Source organism: Eucyclogobius newberryi, unplaced genomic scaffold (genome assembly GCF_026437365.1).
Source record: "Eucyclogobius newberryi isolate DKJ021-1_F unplaced genomic scaffold, fEucNew1.0.hap1 SCAF_46, whole genome shotgun sequence".
NCBI lineage: Eukaryota > Metazoa > Chordata > Actinopteri > Gobiiformes > Gobiidae > Eucyclogobius > Eucyclogobius newberryi.
Window position 1 is genome coordinate 266,222 of NW_027316123.1, and position 25,137 is coordinate 291,358.

At 46.8% G+C, this 25,137-nt stretch overlaps 9 non-coding genes and 1 pseudogene across 9 annotated transcripts; 9 read left to right on the top strand and 1 right to left on the bottom strand.

Annotated features, from left to right (window-relative positions):
* The first annotated feature begins 7,479 nt into the window (after positions 1–7,479).
* LOC140380232 (piggyBac transposable element-derived protein 4-like) lies at positions 7,480–12,067 on the top strand (annotated as a pseudogene).
* A 342-nt stretch (positions 12,068–12,409) lies between these two features.
* Positions 12,410–12,492, bottom strand: trnal-caa (transfer RNA leucine (anticodon CAA)). The gene has a single exon. It is a non-coding gene; the product is annotated as a tRNA-Leu (tRNA).
* A 3,408-nt stretch (positions 12,493–15,900) lies between these two features.
* Positions 15,901–16,010, top strand: trnal-caa (transfer RNA leucine (anticodon CAA)). The gene is made up of 2 exons: positions 15,901–15,938; positions 15,965–16,010. It is a non-coding gene; the product is annotated as a tRNA-Leu (tRNA).
* A 331-nt stretch (positions 16,011–16,341) lies between these two features.
* trnak-cuu (transfer RNA lysine (anticodon CUU)) lies at positions 16,342–16,414 on the top strand. The gene has a single exon. It is a non-coding gene; the product is annotated as a tRNA-Lys (tRNA).
* Positions 16,415–18,664: 2,250 nt separating this feature from the next.
* trnal-caa (transfer RNA leucine (anticodon CAA)) lies at positions 18,665–18,774 on the top strand. Its single transcript has 2 exons — positions 18,665–18,702; positions 18,729–18,774. It is a non-coding gene; the product is annotated as a tRNA-Leu (tRNA).
* Positions 18,775–19,105: 331 nt separating this feature from the next.
* On the top strand, positions 19,106–19,178 carry trnak-cuu (transfer RNA lysine (anticodon CUU)). Its single transcript has one exon. It is a non-coding gene; the product is annotated as a tRNA-Lys (tRNA).
* A 2,250-nt stretch (positions 19,179–21,428) lies between these two features.
* trnal-caa (transfer RNA leucine (anticodon CAA)) lies at positions 21,429–21,538 on the top strand. The gene is made up of 2 exons: positions 21,429–21,466; positions 21,493–21,538. It is a non-coding gene; the product is annotated as a tRNA-Leu (tRNA).
* Positions 21,539–21,870: 332 nt separating this feature from the next.
* Positions 21,871–21,943, top strand: trnak-cuu (transfer RNA lysine (anticodon CUU)). The gene has a single exon. It is a non-coding gene; the product is annotated as a tRNA-Lys (tRNA).
* A 2,250-nt stretch (positions 21,944–24,193) lies between these two features.
* trnal-caa (transfer RNA leucine (anticodon CAA)) lies at positions 24,194–24,303 on the top strand. The gene is made up of 2 exons: positions 24,194–24,231; positions 24,258–24,303. It is a non-coding gene; the product is annotated as a tRNA-Leu (tRNA).
* A 329-nt stretch (positions 24,304–24,632) lies between these two features.
* Positions 24,633–24,705, top strand: trnak-cuu (transfer RNA lysine (anticodon CUU)). The gene has a single exon. It is a non-coding gene; the product is annotated as a tRNA-Lys (tRNA).
* The last annotated feature ends 432 nt before the right edge of the window (positions 24,706–25,137 follow it).

A 25,137-nucleotide genomic window follows, 5' to 3' on the forward strand; every position in this document is an offset into this window, starting at 1 on the left:
TGTCCAGCCTCTTCCTCTCCCTCTCTGTGATGCTGCTGCTCCAGCAGGCCACACCGTACAGGAGGGCTGATGCCACCACAGAGTCGTAGAAGGTCTTCAGGAGTGGCCCTGTCACTCCAAAAGACCTGAGTCTCCTCAGGAGGTAGAGCCGACTCTGTCTCTTCCTGTACAGTGCGTCTGTGTTATGAGTCCAGTCCAGTTTGTGGTTCAGATCAACACCCAGGTACTTGTATGAGTCCATTCTCTCAATGTCCCGTCCCTGGATGTTTACTGTTTTTTTTTTTTGTTTTTTTTTTATCTTTTATTATCAAAAACATCAAAACAAGTATTTACATATATTTACATGAATGTACAGACAGACATGACACACAAGGGCAGGGGAATGGGATACACAAGGGCAGGGGGAGACGAGACAAAAAATTACAGAAAATCAAACACACAATCATTCTCCAAACATTCTTCAGTGATGGGGGGTGATGCCGTGGTTGGGGTTGATGCCGTGGTTGGGGGGGTTATGCCGGGGTCAGAAGATGATGTCCAGGTTTCCAGAGGGTGTGAGGTGGATCAGGGTGTTGTGGGGGACGAGGTGGGTGATGAACCGGTGCTCTGCTGCCATGTGGAGGTGTCGGAGGTGTGCGGCCAAGAGTCCTTTGAAGATGGGCCAGGGTTCTGCTGTTTTATTGTCACGGAGATGGATGTTCCTGTTGAGATATAATGTGTACCGGCTATGGAGAGGGTTAGTCGGGCGAGATGGGTGTTGGCTACAGAGCGACTCTGTCCGGGACCAAAGAGGAAGAGCCAGGGCTCCTGGTCGTCCCCTCCTAGGGCCGCCGGCAGTGGGAGCCTCCAGGACAGCCTCCGAGCGAGGAGGTCCTGCAGTCGGGACCAGAACGGGCGGACGGCCGGGCAGGTGTACAGCATGTGCTCCAGGGTCTCGGGGGGTCCGTGGCACACGGGGCAGTCCGCAGCGTAGCTGTCGGGAAGAAATGCGTGCAGTGCTGCGGATGTAAAGACGATCCTGTGTCTAAATCTGAAGTCAAAATGACCTACGTTATGTGGGGTGTACCAATTATAGATGTTGGCCCAGATGGTTGCAATGGTGCGTGCGGGGAATGTTAATGACCATTTGTGTTCCGAGGCGGGACGCCTGAGCACTCCCGGCAACAACAACTGATACAGGATGCGGGTGGGTAGGTCTGTGAAAATCCTAAACCTCCCCGTGCTAACAAATACATTAAAATTCAACTTACCTGTCGTGCTCCCCATTTGGCCCAAAGTGCTTCCCCAATGCCTGACCAGATTCCTGTTAAAAATACTTACCATACCACTAATATACTTTTTCCTAAACACTTTACCTGCTAACCTAAAACACTTCCCTATATAATCTACACTAAAATTACCTTTCACGTCAAATACCTTACCTACATATTCCAGCCCAGCCTCCTCCATCGCCCCACTGATCATGCACTCACGCTTCCCGGGGGGAGCGGAGAGCAAGTCAGGGTTATGACGGAGGGGCATGTGCGCGAGACCCTCACCGCTGTCTGGAACCGCCACAGTCAGGGGCCTGAAAGTCCTCCACGCCTCCAAGAGTTCCCTCTCGAAGGGGGGGAGGCCTTCCAGGACCGAAACAGGGGGCAACAAACACAAATTATAAACACCAAACTTACCTAGACTATTAACAAACTCACCTATATAATCCTTCCATGGAGCATCTACCTCAACGTCTAGAAATTTCCGAATTGTTTTCAGCCGGAAGGCCTTCTTCCTTAACTCTAAATCTGCTAACTTTAAACCTCCCTGATCGTACTCACCTATCATAACCTTATGTGCAATAAAGCCCCTCTCACGATTCCACAAAAAGTGGTTTATCACTAACCTTAATTTGTTAGCATAGACCCCCGGCAGGCCGTACACGGAGAGTGCATGGTTCAACATGGACATGCACAAAGAATTTACAACTAAGACTTTACCTTTTAATGTCAGATTACGACGTCTCCAAAAATTCAAGCGCGCTGTAATTTTCTCGCACAAAGGCGACCAAAGTGCAGTATGACACGCCTCCTCGTCTCTGCCCAGGGGGACGCCGAGGACCTTGTAGGAGTCCCCGGCCTCCCGGAGCTGGACAGGGAGAGGAACAGGCGTGACGCTGCCGCAAAATTTAACCGTGGTTTTATCGAAATTTATTTTGGCCCCTGAAGCGAGGCCATAAACATTGAGCACGTGGAGAGAGGCGTTCAGGCTCTCCACGTCTCGGAGGATCAGATTCGTGTCATCTGCGTACTGAAAAATTTTGACTTCCCTACCCGCAGGCGTGGTCAGTCCCCTCACCGCCGCGTCCGCCCGCAACATGGCCGCCAAAGGCTCAGCGGCGATGCTGTAGAGGAGCGACGAGAGGGGACAGCCCTGCCTGACTGATCTTTTTAAGGGGAAAGAGTCAGTTAGAAACCCGTTGACTTTGACCTTACTGACCGCAAAGGAATAGATGAGCTGTAGCCAATTAACAAACCGTTCGCCGAAACCTAACTTACCTAATACAGTCCAGAGGAACGAATGCTCAACTCTGTCGAACGCCTTGTTAAAGTCTACACTAACGTGAATACCACCGGTCGCGTGCATCTGCCGAAGGAGATATCTCAGAGACAAAACTATGTCTGAGATGTCCCTCCCGGGGACGCTGTAGGCCTGCGAGGGGTGTATGATGGATCCAATCACACGCTTTAACCTACCTGCTAATACCTTTGCTAAAATTTTATAGACTACGTTCAAAAGGCTAATGGGCCTGTAGTTGGCGAGGCTGCTCCTGTCGCCCTTCTTAAAAAGCAGAGTGACGACACTCATCGCAAAACCATCGCCAACTCTACACTCACTCTCAAAATCCTGATATAATAGGAGTAGGATCGGAGCTAACCTGGAAGCGAAACGCTTGAAAAACTCACAGGTTAGTCCGTCCTCTCCGGGGCTTTTTCCTGTATTTAAACTCTTGACTGCAGCCTCTATCTCCATGAGAGACAGAGGCGCGTCGCACAGCTCCCTATCCTCCCTGCTCAGTTTGCGCTCCAGAGCACCTACAGCCTGGTCTAAAGCCTGCTCTGCCACTCCGTCTGAACTAAAAAGCCTACTATAGAAATCCTGCGCTGTCTCTAAAACCTCACTTACCTCGGAAACAATCTTACCTGTCTTCTCTATCAACTTATCTATGTGCATCTTTCCCTGTGTAGCCTTCTCACAGCCGAAGAAGAACGCTGTCGAGCGTTCTCCTTCGACTGTGTGTCTGGCTTTTGCCCTCAAAATTGCACCCTGACACCTACTTACCTCCAGCTGCTCCAGCTCAGCGCGCACCACCAGGTACTCTGGATCCACAGGGCCAGTGGTGGAAGCTGCGCCCTGGTCCAGGACCTGCAGGCGCTGGCGGAGAGCGGTCTCCCTCCTGGTCGACAGCCACGCCTTGTGTTTGCTGTAATTGACACAGAGCTTTTTAATGCGTGTTTTTGCCGTCGGCCACCAATCGACCACGCTGTCGATCAGCTCCAGCTCCATGTCAAATACATCAAACAAAAAGTCCATTTTCCTACAAAAAGTTTCATCACCGAGGATGGAGCTGTTTAGGACCCACAGTCCTCCATTCCTCGGTGATGAAACTAACCCAAAATAAATATCTAAAGTGGAGTGATCACTCAAGCCTGACCACTTGTAGGAAGCACCACTGACTCTCTGTGCCAGGTCTGAGGAGGCAAAACAGAGGTCAATGCGGGACTGCTTCAGGACGCCCTGCCACCTGGAGAAATCCTTCAGGAAGGGGTGGACGAACCGCCACACCTCCGTCAGGTTCCTGCTGGCGGCTTCTTCCAACAGGGCTGTCCTGGCAGTGCTGTTTTTAAAAGAGTTGTTAATGCCGATGTCTGTCTTGCAAAGTGTTGTATTAAAGTCACCGATTATGATTGTATTGTCGTTTGCAAAGCGAAATATTTTTTTGAAGAATTGCCTCCTCAGACCATCATCGTTCGGGGCGTAGATATTAATTAGTCTGAACTTCACTGTGTCCGTGAAGTCCAGGACCAGGAAGGAGCCCTCTGGGTCGGCGTGTACCAGGGTGGGTTGGCCTAAGACACCAGGCCTCACCACCGTGGCCACATCGCGCGAGCACGCCGTGCCCAGGGCCCAAAATACAGAGCCTACTCCCACGTTCCGCACTCGTTGCGCGTGGCTGACATCCCAATGCGTTTCTTGGATGCAGAGCACGTCCCACTTGGAAAAGTGTAACGCGCTCTGCATCCGCACTGGGCTCCGCAGGCCGCCTGCGTTCCAAGAGGACAAGGAGAACGCCATTAAGAGGAGACTTTGGAGGATACAACCCATCTTTTATTTCGACTTCTTTTTGGCGCCCGTCGCATCTGACTCCCACACTCTTTTTCTGACTTCACGGGTGGAGAAATCCATGAAGTCATCATTAAAAACAGTCTCGAGCTCACCTCGTGGGGCAGAGCTGCGTGTGGAGGATGGTGGGTTGATGGAGCTTTCTGCTGGCGCTTTTGATGTGGCTGGAATGGAGGAGGCGGAGGAGGTGGAGCCGCTCTGAGCAGCAGCGCCCTCTCCATCTCCTGCCACCTGCTTCCTGCGTCTTGTCCCTTTCTTTTCCTTCTTCTCCACCTGTCCCCTCTTACCACCGTCCGACTGGAGCTTGGGATCATCACCCAGCCCTGTGGTGATGTCCCCCCCTTTGGAGGTAAGATGCGGGGCCTGTCCCGCACCCATCCTCCTCCCGGGTTCAGCCTCTGCCTCCACGGGCTTAGGAGTTGGACCCTCACGAGTCCCTTCCCTCTGGTCAGGAGGAGCAGTTTGTCCTGCTCCCACCTTCCCAGACGCCAGCGCTGAGCCGAGCACCATCTCCAGTGCGACGGGCGCCTCCTCGTCTGAGGAGTCAGAGGAGCAAGAGGAGCCGAACACCTCTGGCTCCCCTGACTCCTCCACAGCCTCCTCCTCCAAAACCTCCTCTACTTCGGAGAGAGCAGTTGCGGGCACGTTCTGGGCCACGTCACTGCTCTCTCCTCCAATGGCGTCCTCCCTGTCCTCCCCTCTGTCCTCCCCTCTGTCCTCCTCTCTGTCACCCGCACCACACGGACATAAGTGGCGGAACATGCGGCACTCTCTGCACTTCGGGGCCCACTGCGCGACACACTCGCGCGCGTAATGCCCCTGGCTCCCGCAGTTGCGGCACAGAAAGTCAGGGCACTCCCTCAGAATATGGCCAGGCTGGAGACACCCCCTACACACCCGCACCTGCCTGTCGTGTATTACCCTGAAGTACTCGGGGCCCCCCGCGGTGTCAAACCTGACAGAATACGGTAAGGACTGCACCGTGTCCGTGAACCTTACCCGTACAAACCTGGTGCCGTCCGCCATGTTCGTCCCCGGCCACATTCTCCTCCTCACCTCGGAGACCGCAGAGACCCCCCAGGCGTAGAGCTTGGCCAGGATCTCCTCGTCCTCGATATAAGCCGGCAGCCCCATGAAGGACATGACCAGCTCATCAACCGAGATGTCACGGGCGTGAACCCTGACTCCTCCAATGCAGTACCCATCCAGGAGCCGCTCCTTCGCTTTGGTGGTACTGACGGTTACTTCATATTTGTCCTTTGAGATGAGTCTGCACGCTACTATGGAGCCGCACACCTCCTGAGTTGATTTCAAAAAAGCTAGTGGCGTGATTTGTGCTCCCTCCGTTAGTTCCAATACCACAGTGAGTTCTTTCATAAATTTCATCCTTCTTTCTTTGTTCTTTCTATTATTTACAGATTCTTTCAAACTTTGTCTTGCCTTTGTCGTGTCCATTCCAGTGTCCGATGCCGTGTTGTCCGTCCTTTGAGCCATGCTCACAAAAAAACAAAAAATCCACCTCCCAGTAAGTTTACTGGGAGGGGAACAAACAAAAAAACTGAAAAAAGTAAATGAAAATGATCAAAATAACGATTAAAAACTCCAAAAAACTCCCAAACCTCCAGCTCCAGACCATGCAGCACACCACAAATTGCACGCACCTCAAAAAGGCGAAATCTACGAGGTAACATTGGTCACTGAATATCTAGCTGAAACAGGTGGAGTAGCATTTAAGAGGCGCTGTGGCTGTCTAGTAAACAGGACATCCTGGGTTCAAATCCCAGCAGTGCCTTCATGATAGCCTTTCAAGCAAATCAGTTGTTTACATGTACAGAAAAACTTATCACCCGAAAGAGCTCTTTTACATTTTGCAATTAGAGATTGAAAAGTATCCCTGAATAAACAGAGTAAATGCACTCTTTTCACTCCTTGTTTCTCAGTTTGATGGTAAGGATTGATTGATGTAGACTGTTTTCGGATGACTGTTTTGCTTTTGTGAAAAAGGGGAATCAGACAAAAGTTGCAAAGGCATTCAAAGGCTGTGAGTTCGAGACCCACCAGAGTCACTGTTGTAACCCCTGTTATCTACATTGGTAAATAGGAAAGCCTGCTTGTGTTATTAACTGATGAAAGGAACTGCTAAACTTGGTTCAATTACCACAGAATCCCAGTGTGCTATAGGCTGGCCACTGCTTGGTAGGAGTTTCCCGTACGTGAGTGACTGTTCCTTCCTTCCTTCACGCCCCGCTCAACCTCGTCTTCTTCTAAAGAGCTTGGCGCTGTCATCAGAAGCTTTGGTCTTACTCAGCACCTGAGTGGCCCCACCAAGGGCAAAGGGCACACTCTGGACCTGCTAATGACAAAGCGGGTTAATATTTCAAATTACAGTGTGGTAAATGTTACTTTGTCTGATGGTTTCTGTATTTCTCCAGGTGCAATGAGTTTGCAGTGTTCTTTGCAAGACTCATTTCAGAACATTAATAATACCATTATTTGCAGATAACAAGCACGCAGCCAACTAGACAACTGGAGTTAACCCATTTTGCATTTGTGGCTGACAAAACTTTCCAAGAGATCACCACAAGTCTGAGTTCCACTACATGCTGCCTTTATGCATTGCCTACTAGATTTTTAAAGTCTATGGTGAGCAGTCTGTTGGCTCCAATCAATGAAAAAGTCAACATGTTGCTTGGATCTGGAATTTTCCCAAGAGCCTTAAAACTGCAGTCATTAAGCCTCTCTTAAAGAAGAGCAGTCTTGATGCCACAGTGCTAAATAAATACCGGCCCATCTCAAACCTACTACTACTCAGTTGTCCATTCAAGCATGCAAATTATTTACAACGACAGAAAATGCGCTGCTGTTACAAATTGGAATAAGAGATGGAAAAGTATCCCTGCACACACAGATTAACTGCACTCTTTTCACTTTTTGATTCTCAGTTTGTTGGCAAGGAATGACTGATGTAGACCCATTTTGGATGAATACCGTGTTTTGCGTTTGTGGAAATGAGCATCATGGAAGGATGTATGGGCTCTGTGGCGCAATGGATAGCGCATTGGACTTCTAGGCATAATTTGCAAGGGGATTCAAAGGTCGCTAATGGTGAGAGTACATGGTTGTTTTTTACAATGGAAAGTCTGCTCGCTTTACTATCTGATGAAAGGCACTGCTGAACGAGGTTCAATTGCCAAGTGTGCTTGAAAAAGTAAGCAAATACATCGGCATTATGTCAAATAACATTATCTTGCAATTTTTCCTCAACATCCAGATCAACTGCAGTATATTGAGTGCGCAATAAATTGGCGAGAGTCGATTGATTGAGAGACTTCCAGTTTTTTTATAGCTACATTGGTACAGGGGATTTAGCTCAAAGGTAGAACGATTGATGCCCTCGCTCTCCATTAAACACAGTTGATTGGACAGGGGCTGAACTTTCGAAAGTTGCTGGCTCGCTTTTTTCAAGATTGTTTGCACTGTTTGCAATCCTTGTTTCCCATTTTTGTGGCAAGGGATGATTGATGTTAAGACTTGTAGCTTTGGATCACCGTTATCCGTCTAGGGAGCATTCTGCGGTTCAATGGTGTAATGGTTTGCGCACTTTGAATCCAGCGATCCGAGTTCAAATCTCAGTGGAACCTTGAGTGCCCCGAGAGTAGCGTTACTCTTTTGAAAAAGTGCAGAAACATGAAGAATCTTTGGGTAAAATCTGTGCTTACCCCCTGAAAGGAGCCAACCAAAGCATACAAACTAAACAAAGCTGTTAAAATCTGGAGCTGGTTTTCTTATGACCAAGCTTATGATTCAACGCCTGGATTACAAAAGGCGTAAACGTTTCACCGCATTGCAAAAGAAAATCAAATGAAAAGCATTGATGTGTTGAAGGAATCCTTTGACTTGGAGAGACAGGACTTTTATAGGACTTATTATAAGCAAGAAATGAAACAAAGAAATGACCACTATAATCCTCTGACAGTAATCTTTGTTGAAACCAATCAATCAGAACTTGCGAGGGGAATCATTTCTAAATGATCTCAATGCATTGGTAATCTGGACAACGTTCTGCTAAGTATATTCTAAACCAATGGGAACGAGAAGTTAACCTGGTTTTGTCTGACCAAGAGTGTGGAAATGTAGGAACAGCCCTGAGGAAGACCACAAAATCACATGCCTGAAGGGGAAAAATATGTTTTTTTCACCACACCATGTCAAAGTGTCCATTATTCACAAGGAAATGCTAACTGCTGGAGAACCCAGCAGGCAAACCACTATCAGGTGTTTTGGGGCTGTGCTGTTGCTCAAAAATAATGGACTGAAATTCAAAGGGCACTGCAGACTGTTTTTGACTTTTCCATCCCACTCAAATTTAAAACTATGTACTTGGGCCTCAACACTCCTGCCATGGACACAATAAATGGATACCCTTGGAACATACTTTTGGCTGTAGAGAAAAAGGCCATCACAAAGAAATGCTCGACACCAACCACGCCAACGATCAAAGACTTGACTGACATAGTAACAGACATTAGACATTGGATGAATGGAAAACAGTGACATTCAGGCTTAATTTGGATAAGCACTAATTTGATTGACTTGGACCAAGTAGGACCCCTATTTTCATTTAAATGTGATTTTGTTTTTATTTTATGTTTAGTGCTATTTATGTTCTTTTTATTTCGATTTTTGCTCCCTGGTCTTGTCCTGTATTGTTTTTATTTTTAATCAAAAGAAAAGAAAAAAGGACACACAGAACTAGTTCATTTTCTCGCTACGTTATGCCACACGTTTCGCTCCCTTGCCTAAATTTTTGAAAAAGTAGCCGAAATAGTTGGGAGAGCGTTAGACTGAAGATCTAAAGGTCCCTGGTTCAATCCCGGGTTTGGGCATGTGTACCTGAATGTTAGTCTTTGCCCAAAAATACAATGAATAGGAATGCTGGGTCTATTGGATATTTTGCGAGATCAGGACATAAATGGCATGGAAAGGATCTATAAAACATAAACAGCAAGCTTTCATTGGAACATTGTTAGCATGAACATGTTTGGTAACATGTTTGGTTTCGCTGAATGTTGTACCCAAGACCTTCTGCGTGTAGGGCAGATGTGATGACCACCACACAATGAAACCATGAAGCAGAAGTTTGCCTACTTCAATGCTGCTCTCTTTGATATAGCCCAATGATCAAATGTCATACTTATTTTCAAAACAGGACATCCTGTAGAAAGGTGTGGTTCAACGGTATAGCGGCTAGCGCTCTGAATCCAGAGTTTTTCTTCATTTTTAATTGCAATTAGAGGGTTAAACCTTTTATGGGTATGTCAAGATTCTCGCCTCTGTGGCGCAATCGGCTAGCGCGTTCTGCTGGTAGGCGAAAAGTTGGTGGTTCGAGCCCACCCAGGGACGACTGCTCACCTTGCCAGAGCAAGCAAGAAATACAATCCCAGAAGTAACCACTGTATGTAATTATGTAAGGAAACCAGGAAATCATTACGGCGCTGGGGCTTCCTTGGTCAAAGGGCCTGTTTAGTAAACAGGAAATGCCTACTCTTTTGTCTATGAAAAATATTTACAAGGAGAGTAAAGCCCACAAGAAGAGCCCTCAAACCCATACCTTTCTCCCTCAAGTTTACTGCTGCTACACTTTGCATTAAGAGAGGGAAAAGTATTGCTGCACATCAAGATTGTTTGCACTGTTTGCACTCCTTGTTTCTCATTTTTTTGGCAAGGGATGATTGATGTAAAGACTTGTAGCTTTGGATCACCGTTATCCGTCCAGGGAGCATTTTGCGGTTCCATGGTGTAATGGTTAGCACACTTTGAATCCAGCGATCCGAGTTCAAATCTCAGTGGAACCTTGAGTGCCCCGAGAGTAGCGTTACTCTTTTGAAAAAGTGCAGAAACATGAAGAATCTTTGGGTAAAATCTGTGCTTACCCCCTGAAAGGAGCCAACCAAAGCATACAAACTAAACAAAGCTGTTAAAATCTGGAGCTGGTTTTCTTATGACCAAGCTTATGATTCAACGCCTGGATTACAAAAGGCGTAAACGTTTCACCGCATTGCAAAAGAAACTCAAATGAAAAGCATTGATGTGTTGAAGGAATCCTTTGACTTGGAGAGACAGGACTTTTATAGGACTTATTATAAGCAAGAAATGAAACAAAGAAATGACCACTATAATCCTCTGACAGTAATCTTTGTTGAAGCCAATCAATCAGAACTTGCGAGGGGAAGAAGAAGAACAAGAAGAAGAAGAAGAAGAAGAAGGCGGCGGCGGCGGCGGCGACGACGAACACCTTATGCTCTCTAAACGCGGGGAAATCTCGTGGACCTCCAAGCCGTCGCTTGAGAGGCAAGGCGAGGAGGAGGAGAAGTAGGAGTAGGAGTAGACAAGTTGGCGCCCATCAGGGAGCTGTGGGACTTGTGGTGCAAGCGACTGCCGCTCATGTACAATCCGGGATCCAAGGTCACCGTAGACGAGAGGCTGGTTTCGTTTAGAGGTGATTTTTTTTATTTAAACAAATGGAGAAAAAAAAAGAGAAAATAATAATAATCAATAAATCAATAAATTAATAAATTAATAAATTAATAAATTAATAAATTAATAAATTAATAAATTAATAAATTAATAAATTAATAAATTAATAAATTAATAAATCAATAAATCATGAAAAGTAAATTCAAATTAAATAATATTTGTTGTTCTTGTGTTCTTGTTTTTCCTTCATTATTTTTTTTTATTTTTTTTCCCCTTCTTCTTCTTCTTCTTCTTCTTCTTCTTCTTCCTTCTTCCTTCTTCTTTCTTCTTCTTTCTTCGTTCTTCTTTCTTCTTTGACAGGTCGCTGCCCCTTCCCTCAAAGCCGGCGAAGTACGGAATCAAGCTGTGGGTCGCGTGCGACTCGCTGTCCAGTTACGCCTGGAAGATGCAGGTCTACACCGGGAAATCCGATAAGCGCGCGCCTCCGGAGAAGAACCTGGCCACGCGGGTCGTGCTCGATCTCACCGAGGGACTGGGACTGGGAAGGGGGGCCGGGGGGGGCGCAACGTCACGTGCGACAACTTCTTCACCTCGTACGAGCTCGCCCGCAGGCTATTCTTCGAGAGGGACGGCCTCACCCTGCTGGGGACGCTGCGCGCCAACAGGAGCGAGTTCCCGCGGGAACTGGTCGACACGAAGCGCAGGGCGATCGCGTCTTCCGTCTCGTGTTCACGTTGGGCGAGACCGCGCCGGGGACCTCTTCCAACGGCTACGGCAACGAACGGAGTCCCCTCGGTCGCCTTGGTCTCCTACCTGGCGATGAAGAGCAAGAACTTGCAGATCCTCACCACGGTGCGGCGCCACCTACGGAGACGGCAATCGCGGCGGCGGCGAGCCTCCTCCTCCGAGCAAACCGGCGGCCGTGCTGCATTACAATCGCACCAAGGGAGGCGTGGACAACCTGGACAAGGTGACAGGTACCTACAGCTGCAGGAGGAAAACCTGCCGGTGGGCCCTCGTCCTGTTCCACAACATGATCGACGTGTCCGCGTACAATGCTTTCGTCCTGTGGCGGGAGCTGAACCTGATGTGGATGGTCGGCAAACGCCACAGACGCAGGCTGTTCATGGAGCAGCTGGGGAGCGCGCTCGTCGCGCCTCGTATACGCGGGAGGGAGGAGGAAGGGAGGGGGAGGGGGAGGAGGACCCGATGACCTGGCGTCATCGGGGACATCTCGGGAGAGGGGAGAAGAGAGGGGAGAGGAGAGGGGAGAGAGGGGGGGAGGAGGAGGAGGAAGAGAACCCGCTGCTGTACCCGCGAAGAGGAAGTGGTGCCGAATATGCCCCAGGAGCAAGGACACTAAAACGACGAACGTGTACCGAGGGTGCCTCGTACACGTGTGTGGCGAGTGCGCCCCCAGCTACTGCCCGCGCTGCGCTCGGACCTAAGTATCTGTCGATCTTACGATCGCTGCCGTTGCCGCCGTTGCCTTGCCGCCGCCAAAAATTTCCTGTGTTGTGTTTTTTTTATTTTTTATATTTGTCCAAGAAGCTTATACCAGGAATGGGATCCGAACCCACGAGGGCCACCGCCCGTCGGATCTTGAGTCCGAAGCCTTAACCGCTCGGCCATCCTGGTGAAAGCCTATAATGGCGTTGCTCGCTTGTAAAAGGGGTGTCGGTCGGTCGGTCGGTCGCCGCCGCCGCCACGCTACTATTTTGAATAAAGAATGCGACAACGCCGAAAAGAGAAAAATAATATATAGATATTTTTTTAAATGCTATTGTGTCAATTTTTATTTTATTTTAAATAATAAGGATGAAAAAAAAAAAAAACAATTATGTCCTCACGATGAAGAAGTAGAGTGAAAGAGAGAGAAAGAGAAAGAGAGAAAGAGAGAGAGAGAGAAAGAGAGAGAGAGAAAGAGAGAGAGAAAGAGAGAGAGAGTAAAACGGGCGCGTGCGCAATTGCGACACCTGCAGGTCAAGCCGGGGAGGTGGCATGGCTTACTAATGATAATACTTACAGGGGGCGGTGTATCAGCGTATCGTTGTGGCCGAGCGGTTAAGGCGACGGACTCCATATCCATTGGGAGTTTACCCTGCGTTTCAAAAATGCTACTCGAACCTGTTAGTCGATATTCATTGACCAATTTTACCTCGTAGACTTTGCCTGCAATTGCTCTTCCAATCGTCCCTGGGTGGGCTCGAACCACCAACCTCCCGGTTAACAGCAGAGCGCGCTGCCCAATTGCGCCACAGAGTCATACAGCCCACGTGGTATAATAATTGCGACTCTACAAGCCGCAATATCTTTTTTTTTTTTTAAAGCGAGCCAGCAACATTCGAAAGTTCAGCCCCTGTCCAATCAACTGTGTTTAATGGAGAGCGAGGGCATCAATCTTTCTACCTTTAAGCTAAATCCCCTGTACCAATGTAGCTATAAAAAAACTGGAAGTTTTTCAATCAATCGACTCTCGCCAATTTATTGCGCACTCAATATACTGCAGTTAATCTGGATATTGAAGAAAAATTGCAAGATAATGTTATTTGACATAATGCCGATGTATTTGCTTACTTTTTCAAGCACACTTGGCAATTGAACCTCGTTCAGCAGTGCCTTTCATCAGATAGTAAAGCGAGCAGACTTTCCATTGTAAAAAACAAATATGTTCTCTCACCATTAGCGACTCATTGCGCCACAGAGCCCATACATCCTTCCATGATGCTCATTTCCACAAACGCAAAACACGGTTTTCATCCAAAATGGGTCCACATCAGTCATTCCTTGCCAACAAACTGAGAATCAAAAAGTGGACTGCTTGCCATTACAACCCGTGAAATCTTGGTCATAAATTTTCTTCTGTTGGAACCGAAAGAAGAAGAATTAAACCCTCTGTAACAATGAGATTTGAACTATTTCACTCAATTCTCATCACCTGTTAAAGTCATCTCTTTATATGGACTGTACATAATTGGAAAGACTTCATCTAGTGTAAGGTTGCCAAAGCATTTACTTTGTACTGATTTTTGGAACGTTATCTTCGAGATAAGGGAGCTCAATGTCAGCATCGCTGAAATGTCCAAGGTGTCAGGGTCAAGGTAAACTCCTACCTAAGCGTAAGCAAATTTGGTCTACAAGTGGAGGAATGGGTTCTAATCCCACTCCTGACAATGGGTTTGTCCTATATTTGACCTCATTGCAAGTGTAGGGGAATGGAGATGGACATTCCACGGCCAGATAACAGAAAATCTCTCTTTGAACATTGGGGGGTTTTCTTTCTCCCTCTCTCCCTCACCGCAGGGAGCCGCTGTGACTTTGGCGATAACAGACCTTCTCCCCCACAGTCTTACAGGAGGACGCCCCGATGAAAACTATGTTTTATGTGATTATGCCATGAATGTTTGTCCGAATCAACTCCGTACACCTCATGTTTCACCTTGTGTTACGTATTTTTCCACTGTTTAAGGTTTTATATTCCCAATGCTTTAACTCGAGTGCCCATCACAGGTGAAAGAAGATGTAAAATGTATCTACCTCAAGGAATAATGTGCACAAACTGCCAAAAGTGTTTAACGTGTCGTCGCAGTAGCGCCCGCCCCTTTCGCTCCCAGCGTGCCCTGCGGCGCTAGGTGACAAAAAGACGCTCCGAGCTTGGAACGCTCTCTTCTCCTCTCTTCTCTTCTTGCTCTCTTCTTCCTTTTTTTTTGTTCAAGCCTTTGTCTATCTCTTTGAAGCCGTCTCCACGGACGAGCCTGTTTACTTTTCCTTTGTCTCAACAAAGCGTCCGCCACGTGGGTCGACAAGACTAGGCCAGCCTCATCGCCCCCCTGAACTCTGAAAACACCTGGAAACACCTGGAACTAAGCTTAAGCGCTAAACCGGACAGAGACTTTCTTTTCTACTTCGCTTCTACTATTTTTGAAGTAATCTACGCCGTTTACGTGGATCAGCGCTACGTTCTCATCTGAGTAAAGGCCGCGTGAGGAGCTAACACGCAGCTAAAGCGTTCTACCGCTAAGGAACTCCCGGACATCGCCACGCGCCACCTCGCGCCACCGCTGCCGCCCCGCGTCACGGACATCGCGGCACGCCACTGCCTTCGCCCGCCACACCGCTCCACGCGCCGCCTCGCGCCACCGCTGCCGCCCCGCGTCACGGATATCGCGGCACGCCACTGCCTTCGCCCGCCACACCGCTCCACGCCGCTGCCTCGCCACGGATCTCGTCCGCGGACAAGGACCAGCCGGACCGAGTTCTACAAAATCGTAAGCCGACTTCAGTGTGCGGTTCTTTTGTGGCGTGATTTGGGTAGAACTCAGCTGTTCCTCCTCCCTTAGCTTCTCACTTTCCCTCTTTTTGATATAGATTAGCATAGACACGTTTGATTATCAAAGGCAAAACCCTGGTTTAACATTATCTGCATGAAATCTGCTGTTAAATCTGATATAACATCACCTGTGATTTACCTGTGCGCATTTCTGCTCCGGTGCCCTTTTTGATTGCCCTTTTGATAAATAAACTACACGAAAGAGTTATTGACTATTGTTTGTTTGATTAGACTATGCGTAAGTCCCTGAATCGTGAAACACCCTTCAGACCTTTTAACGAGCGCGATTAAGGACCGTATCTTAGCTTTTTGGGTTTTACCCTGGTGCCCCGTCTTGTCTCGTTTCTGCTAAGAAATCTTCCTTAATCGTAAACTGAATACCTGTAGTTTGAGACCCTACACAAGGATGTGAATAGCTTGTTGGCTCCTGCTTCACTAAAGGTTCTATATCCATTCAATACACAGCTTTCTTGGATGCACTACTGCTGTTACGGCTCTCGACTGACATCTCAATTGCAATAGACTTTAAAACGAAGCATTAGCTTGATGTGGACTTTTAAAGGACGCAGTAGTTTGATGTGACAACAACCACATCAAACTCCTTTAAAAAGAGACAGCAGTTTGATGTGTTTTTTTACCAAAGTATAGGTACGGTCATTTGTGCTACTGTAATAACGGATCTGATTCTGTATACTCACAGTTCACTTAAATAAAGTGTCAGGATGGACGAGCGGTCTAAGGCACCAGACTCAAGGTAAACTCCTTCCTCGCCACAGGGGATTCTGGTCTCTGAATGGAGGCGTGGGTTCAAATCCCACTCCTGACAAAAAAAAAATATTTCCTTTGGAAAGGAAGCCATTTTTACACCCTAATTTACAAGCACATATGTGTGACAATGGATGAAAAATTGTCGTATTGGCTTAAGATTTCAAATGAAGTGTTACTTCCAATGATGAATTGTGATGTGATGGCCAATCTACTACGTAGATGCTGTACTGTCAAAGCATTGAGTACATTCAGAGTGAACTGTATCATATGTCTTATACTGTAATTGTGACCACTCACTGAGAAATTAAAGTGACAGATTAATTTACCAGACTTAGTACTGAAAAATTCTGGGTTTTCATTATGACCTTTTTTTGCCTTTTGAGCAGCCAGCCTGGCTAGCTCAGTCGGTAGAGCATGAGACTCTTAATCTCAGGGTCGTGGGTTCGAGCCCCACGTTGGGCGGAGTTGATTTTAAGCTTTATGGACTGCTCGCCATTACAACCCGTGAAATCTTGGTCATAAATTTTCTTCTGTTGGAACCGAAAGAAGAAGAATTAAACCCTCTGTAACAATGAGATTTGAACTATTTCACTCAATTCTCATCACCTGTTAAAGTCATCTCTTTATATGGACTGTACATAATTGGAAAGACTTCATCTAGTGTAAGGTTGCCAAAGCATTTACTTTGTACTGATTTTTGGAACGTTATCTTCGAGATAAGGGAGCTCAATGTCAGCATCGCTGAAATGTCCAAGGTGTCAGGGTCAAGGTAAACTCCTACCTAAGCGTAAGCAAATTTGGTCTACAAGTGGAGGAATGGGTTCTAATCCCACTCCTGACAATGGGTTTGTCCTATATTTGACCTCATTGCAAGTGTAGGGGAATGGAGATGGACATTCCACGGCCAGATAACAGAAAAACTCTCTTTGAACATTGGGGGGTTTTCTTTCTCCCTCTCTCCCTCACCGCAGGGAGCCGCTGTGACTTTGGCGATAACAGACCTTCTCCCCCACAGTCTTACAGGAGGACGCCCCGATGAAAACTGTTTTATGTGATTATGCCATGAATGTTTGTCCGAATCAACTCCGTACACCTCATGTTTCACCTTGTGTTACGTATTTTTCCACTGTTTAAGGTTTTATATTCCCAATGCTTTAACTCGAGTGCCCATCACAGGTGAAAGAAGATGTAAAATGTATCTACCTCAAGGAATAATGTGCACAAACTGCCAAAAGTGTTTAACGTGTCGTCGCAGTAGCGCCCGCCCCTTTCGCTCCCAGCGTGCCCTGCGGCGCTAGGTGACAAAAAGACGCTCCGAGCTTGGAACGCTCTCTTCTCCTCTCTTCTCTTCTTGCTCTCTTCTTCCTTTTTTTTTGTTCAAGCCTTTGTCTATCTCTTTGAAGCCGTCTCCACGGACGAGCCTGTTTACTTTTCCTTTGTCTCAACAAAGCGTCCGCCACGTGGGTCGACAAGACTAGGCCAGCCTCATCGCCCCCCTGAACTCTGAAAACACCTGGAAACACCTGGAACTAAGCTTAAGCGCTAAACCGGACAGAGACTTTCTTTTCTACTTCGCTTCTACTATTTTTGAAGTAATCTACGCCGTTTACGTGGATCAGCGCTACGTTCTCATCTGAGTAAAGGCCGCGTGAGGAGCTAACACGCAGCTAAAGCGTTCTACCGCTAAGGAACTCCCGGACATCGCCACGCGCCACCTCGCGCCACCGCTGCCGCCCCGCGTCACGGACATCGCGGCACGCCACTGCCTTCGCCCGCCACACCGCTCCACGCGCCGCCTCGCGCCACCGCTGCCGCCCCGCGTCACGGATATCGCGGCACGCCACTGCCTTCGCCCGCCACACCGCTCCACGCCGCTGCCTCGCCACGGATCTCGTCCGCGGACAAGGACCAGCCGGACCGAGTTCTACAAAATCGTAAGCCGACTTCAGTGTGCGGTTCTTTTGTGGCGTGATTTGGGTAGAACTCAGCTGTTCCTCCTCCCTTAGCTTCTCACTTTCCCTCTTTTTGATATAGATTAGCATAGACACGTTTGATTATCAAAGGCAAAACCCTGGTTTAACATTATCTGCATGAAATCTGCTGTTAAATCTGATATAACATCACCTGTGATTTACCTGTGCGCATTTCTGCTCCGGTGCCCTTTTTGATTGCCCTTTTGATAAATAAACTACACGAAAGAGTTATTGACTATTGTTTGTTTGATTAGACTATGCGTAAGTCCCTGAATCGTGAAACACCCTTCAGACCTTTTAACGAGCGCGATTAAGGACCGTATCTTAGCTTTTTGGGTTTTACCCTGGTGCCCCGTCTTGTCTCGTTTCTGCTAAGAAATCTTCCTTAATCGTAAACTGAATACCTGTAGTTTGAGACCCTACACAAGGATGTGAATAGCTTGTTGGCTCCTGCTTCACTAAAGGTTCTATATCCATTCAATACACAGCTTTCTTGGATGCACTACTGCTGTTACGGCTCTCGACTGACATCTCAATTGCAATAGACTTTAAAACGAAGCATTAGCTTGATGTGGACTTTTAAAGGACGCAGTAGTTTGATGTGACAACAACCACATCAAACTCCTTTAAAAAGAGACAGCAGTTTGATGTGTTTTTTTACCAAAGTATAGGTACGGTCATTTGTGCTACTGTAATAACGGATCTGATTCTGTATACTCACAGTTCACATAAATAAAGTGTCAGGATGGCCGAGCGGTCTAAGGCACCAGACTCAAGGTAAACTCCTTCCTCGCCACAGGGGATTCTGGTCTCTGAATGGAGGCGTGGGTTCAAATCCCACTCCTGACAAAAAAAAAATATTTCCTTTGGAAAGGAAGCCATTTTTACACCCTAATTTACAAGCACATATGTGTGACAATGGATGAAAAATTGTCGTATTGGCTTAAGATTTCAAATGAAGTGTTACTTCCAATGATGAATTGTGATGTGATGGCCAATCTACTACGTAGATGCTGTACTGTCAAAGCATTGAGTACATTCAGAGTGAACTGTATCATATGTCTTATACTGTAATTGTGACCACTCACTGAGAAATTAAAGTGACAGATTAATTTACCAGACTTAGTACTGAAAAATTCTGGGTTTTCATTATGACCTTTTTTTGCCTTTTGGGCAGCCAGGCTGGCTAGCTCAGTCGGTAGAGCATGAGACTCTTAATCTCAGGGTCGTGGGTTCGAGCCCCACGTTGGGCGGAGTTGATTTTAAGCTTTATGGACTGCTCGCCATTACAACCCGTGAAATCTTGGTCATAAATTTTCTTCTGTTGGAACCGAAAGAAGAAGAATTAAACCCTCTGTAACAATGAGATTTGAACTATTTCACTCAATTCTCATCACCTGTTAAAGTCATCTCTTTATATGGACTGTACATAATTGGAAAGACTTCATCTAGTGTAAGGTTGCCAAAGCATTTACTTTGTACTGATTTTTGGAACGTTATCTTCGAGATAAGGGAGCTCAATGTCAGCATCGCTGAAATGTCCAAGGTGTCAGGGTCAAGGTAAACTCCTACCTAAGCGTAAGCAAATTTGGTCTACAAGTGGAGGAATGGGTTCTAATCCCACTCCTGACAATGGGTTTGTCCTATATTTGACCTCATTGCAAGTGTAGGGGAATGGAGATGGACATTCCACGGCCAGATAACAGAAAAACTCTCTTTGAACATTGGGGGGTTTTCTTTCTCCCTCTCTCCCTCACCGCAGGGAGCCGCTGTGACTTTGGCGATAACAGACCTTCTCCCCCACAGTCTTACAGGAGGACGCCCCGATGAAAACTGTTTTATGTGATTATGCCATGAATGTTTGTCCGAATCAACTCCGTACACCTCATGTTTCACCTTGTGTTACGTATTTTTCCACTGTTTAAGGTTTTATATTCCCAATGCTTTAACTCGAGTGCCCATCACAGGTGAAAGAAGATGTAAAATGTATCTACCTCAAGGAATAATGTGCACAAACTGCCAAAAGTGTTTAACGTGTCGTCGCAGTAGCGCCCGCCCCTTTCGCTCCCAGCGTGCCCTGCGGCGCTAGGTGACAAAAAGACGCTCCGAGCTTGGAACGCTCTCTTCTCCTCTCTTCTCTTCTTGCTCTCTTCTTCCTTTTTTTTTGTTCAAGCCTTTGTCTATCTCTTTGAAGCCGTCTCCACGGACGAGCCTGTTTACTTTTCCTTTGTCTCAACAAAGCGTCCGCCACGTGGGTCGACAAGACTAGGCCAGCCTCATCGCCCCCCTGAACTCTGAAAACACCTGGAAACACCTGGAACTAAGCTTAAGCGCTAAACCGGACAGAGACTTTCTTTTCTACTTCGCTTCTACTATTTTTGAAGTAATCTACGCCGTTTACGTGGATCAGCGCTACGTTCTCATCTGAGTAAAGGCCGCGTGAGGAGCTAACACGCAGCTAAAGCGTTCTACCGCTAAGGAACTCCCGGACATCGCCACGCGCCACCTCGCGCCACCGCTGCCGCCCCGCGTCACGGACATCGCGGCACGCCACTGCCTTCGCCCGCCACACCGCTCCACGCGCCGCCTCGCGCCACCGCTGCCGCCCCGCGTCACGGATATCGCGGCACGCCACTGCCTTCGCCCGCCACACCGCTCCACGCCGCTGCCTCGCCACGGATCTCGTCCGCGGACAAGGACCAGCCGGACCGAGTTCTACAAAATCGTAAGCCGACTTCAGTGTGCGGTTCTTTTGTGGCGTGATTTGGGTAGAACTCAGCTGTTCCTCCTCCCTTAGCTTCTCACTTTCCCTCTTTTTGATATAGATTAGCATAGACACGTTTGATTATCAAAGGCAAAACCCTGGTTTAACATTATCTGCATGAAATCTGCTGTTAAATCTGATATAACATCACCTGTGATTTACCTGTGCGCATTTCTGCTCCGGTGCCCTTTTTGATTGCCCTTTTGATAAATAAACTACACGAAAGAGTTATTGACTATTGTTTGTTTGATTAGACTATGCGTAAGTCCCTGAATCGTGAAACACCCTTCAGACCTTTTAACGAGCGCGATTAAGGACCGTATCTTAGCTTTTTGGGTTTTACCCTGGTGCCCCGTCTTGTCTCGTTTCTGCTAAGAAATCTTCCTTAATCGTAAACTGAATACCTGTAGTTTGAGACCCTACACAAGGATGTGAATAGCTTGTTGGCTCCTGCTTCACTAAAGGTTCTATATCCATTCAATACACAGCTTTCTTGGATGCACTACTGCTGTTACGGCTCTCGACTGACATCTCAATTGCAATAGACTTTAAAACGAAGCATTAGCTTGATGTGGACTTTTAAAGGACGCAGTAGTTTGATGTGACAACAACCACATCAAACTCCTTTAAAAAGAGACAGCAGTTTGATGTGTTTTTTTACCAAAGTATAGGTACGGTCATTTGTGCTACTGTAATAACGGATCTGATTCTGTATACTCACAGTTCACATAAATAAAGTGTCAGGATGGCCGAGCGGTCTAAGGCACCAGACTCAAGGTAAACTCCTTCCTCGCCACAGGGGATTCTGGTCTCTGAATGGAGGCGTGGGTTCAAATCCCACTCCTGACAAAAAAAAAAATATTTCCTTTGGAAAGGAAGCCATTTTTACACCCTAATTTACAAGCACATATGTGTGACAATGGATGAAAAATTGTCGTATTGGCTTAAGATTTCAAATGAAGTGTTACTTCCAATGATGAATTGTGATGTGATGGCCAATCTACTACGTAGATGCTGTACTGTCAAAGCATTGAGTACATTCAGAGTGAACTGTATCATATGTCTTATACTGTAATTGTGACCACTCACTGAGAAATTAAAGTGACAGATTAATTTACCAGACTTAGTACTGAAAAATTCTGGGTTTTCATTATGACCTTTTTTTGCCTTTTGGGCAGCCAGGCTGGCTAGCTCAGTCGGTAGAGCATGAGACTCTTAATCTCAGGGTCGTGGGTTCGAGCCCCACGTTGGGCGGAGTTGATTTTAAGCTTTATGGACTGCTCGCCATTACAACCCGTGAAATCTTGGTCATAAATTTTCTTCTGTTGGAACCGAAAGAAGAAGAATTAAACCCTCTGTAACAATGAGATTTGAACTATTTCACTCAATTCTCATCACCTGTTAAAGTCATCTCTTTATATGGACTGTACATAATTGGAAAGACTTCATCTAGTGTAAGGTTGCCAAAGCATTTACTTTGTACTGATTTTTGGAACGTTATCTTCGAGATAAGGGAGCTCAATGTCAGCATCGCTGAAATGTCCAAGGTGTCAGGGTCAAGGTAAACTCCTACCTAAGCGTAAGCAAATTTGGTCTACAAGTGGAGGAATGGGTTCTAATCCCACTCCTGACAATGGGTTTGTCCTATATTTGACCTCATTGCAAGTGTAGGGGAATGGAGATGGACATTCCACGGCCAGATAACAGAAAAACTCTCTTTGAACATTGGGGGGTTTTCTTTCTCCCTCTCTCCCTCACCGCAGGGAGCCGCTGTGACTTTGGCGATAACAGACCTTCTCCCCCACAGTCTTACAGGAGGACGCCCCGATGAAAACTGTTTTATGTGATTATGCCATGAATGTTTGTCCGAATCAACTCCGTACACCTCATGTTTCACCTTGTGTTACGTATTTTTCCACTGTTTAAGGTTTTATATTCCCAATGCTTTAACTCGAGTGCCCATCACAGGTGAAAGAAGATGTAAAATGTATCTACCTCAAGGAATAATGTGCACAAACTGCCAAAAGTGTTTAACGTGTCGTCGCAGTAGCGCCCGCCCCTTTCGCTCCCAGCATGCCCTGCGGCGCTAGGTGACAAAAAGACGCTCCGAGCTTGGAACGCTCTCTTCTCCTCTCTTCTCTTCTTGCTCTCTTCTTCCTTTTTTTTTGTTCAAGCCTTTGTCTATCTCTTTGAAGCCGTCTCCACGGACGAGCCTGTTTACTTTTCCTTTGTCTCAACAAAGCGTCCGCCACGTGGGTCGACAAGACTAGGCCAGCCTCATCGCCCCCCTGAACTCTGAAAACACCTGGAAACACCTGGAACTAAGCTTAAGCGCTAAACCGGACAGAGACTTTCTTTTCTACTTCGCTTCTACTATTTTTGAAGTAATCTACGCCGTTTACGTAGATCAGCGCTACGTTCTCATCTGAGTAAAGGCCGCGTGAGGAGCTAACACGCAGCTAAAGCGTTCTACCGCTAAGGAACTCCCGGACATCGCCACGCGCCACCTCGCGCCACCGCTGCCGCCCCGCGTCACGGACATCGCGGCACGCCACTGCCTTCGCCCGCCACACCGCTCCACGCGCCGCCTCGCGCCACCGCTGCCGCCCCGCGTCACGGATATCGCGGCACGCCACTGCCTTCGCCCGCCACACCGCTCCACGCCGCTGCCTCGCCACGGATCTCGTCCGCGGACAAGGACCAGCCGGACCGAGTTCTACAAAATCGTAAGCCGACTTCAGTGTGCGGTTCTTTTGTGGCGTGATTTGGGTAGAACTCAGCTGTTCCTCCTCCCTTAGCTTCTCACTTTCCCTCTTTTTGATATAGATTAGCATAGACACGTTTGATTATCAAAGGCAAAACCCTGGTTTAACATTATCTGCATGAAATCTGCTGTTAAATCTGATATAACATCACCTGTGATTTACCTGTGCGCATTTCTGCTCTGGTGCCCTTTTTGATTGCCCTTTTGATAAATAAACTACACGAAAGAGTTATTGACTATTGTTTGTTTGATTAGACTATGCGTAAGTCCCTGAATCGTGAAACACCCTTCAGACCTTTTAACGAGCGCGATTAAGGACCGTATCTTAGCTTTTTGGGTTTTACCCTGGTGCCCCGTCTTGTCTCGTTTCTGCTAAGAAATCTTCCTTAATCGTAAACTGAATACCTGTAGTTTGAGACCCTACACAAGGATGTGAATAGCCTGTTGGCTCCTGCTTCACTAAAGGTTCTATATCCATTCAATACACAGCTTTCTTGGATGCACTACTGCTGTTACGGCTCTCGACTGACATCTCAATTGCAATAGACTTTAAAACGAAGCATTAGCTTGATGTGGACTTTTAAAGGACGCAGTAGTTTGATGTGACAACAACCACATCAAACTCCTTTAAAAAGAGACAGCAGTTTGATGTGTTTTTTTACCAAAGTATAGGTACGGTCATTTGTGCTACTGTAATAACGGATCTGATTCTGTATACTCACAGTTCACATAAATAATGTGTCAGGATGGCCGAGCGGTCTAAGGCGCCAGACTCAAGGTAAACTCCTTCCTCGCCACAGGGGATTCTGGTCTCTGAATGGAGGCGTGGGTTCAAATCCCACTCCTGACAAAAAAAAAATATTTCCTTTGGAAAGGAAGCCATTTTTACACCCTAATTTACAAGCACATATGTGTGACAATGGATGAAAAATTGTCGTATTGGCTTAAGATTTCAAATGAAGTGTTACTTCCAATGATGAATTGTGATGTGATGGCCAATCTACTACGTAGATGCTGTACTGTCAAAGCATTGAGTACATTCAGAGTGAACTGTATCATATGTCTTATACTGTAATTGTGACCACTCACTGAGAAATTAAAGTGACAGATTAATTTACCACTTAGTACTGAAAAATTCTGGGTTTTCATTATGACCTTTTTTTGCCTTTTGGGCAGCCAGCCTGGCTAGCTCAGTCGGTAGAGCATGAGACTCTTAATCTCAGGGTTGTGGGTTCGAGCCCCACGTTGGGCGGAGTTGATTTTAAGCTTTATGGACTGCTCGCCATTACAACCCGTGAAATCTTGGTCATAAATTTTCTTCTGTTGGAACCGAAAGAAGAAGAATTAAACCCTCTGTAACAATGAGATTTGAACTATTTCACTCAATTCTCATCACCTGTTAAAGTCATCTCTTTATATGGACTGTACATAATTGGAAAGACTTCATCTAGTGTAAGGTTGCCAAAGCATTTACTTTGTACTGATTTTTGGAACGTTATCTTCGAGATAAGGGAGCTCAATGTCAGCATCGCTGAAATGTCCAAGGTGTCAGGGTCAAGGTAAACTCCTACCTAAGCGTAAGCAAATTTGGTCTACAAGTGGAGGAATGGGTTCTAATCCCACTCCTGACAATGGGTTTGTCCTATATTTGACCTCATTGCAAGTGTAGGGGAATGGAGATGGA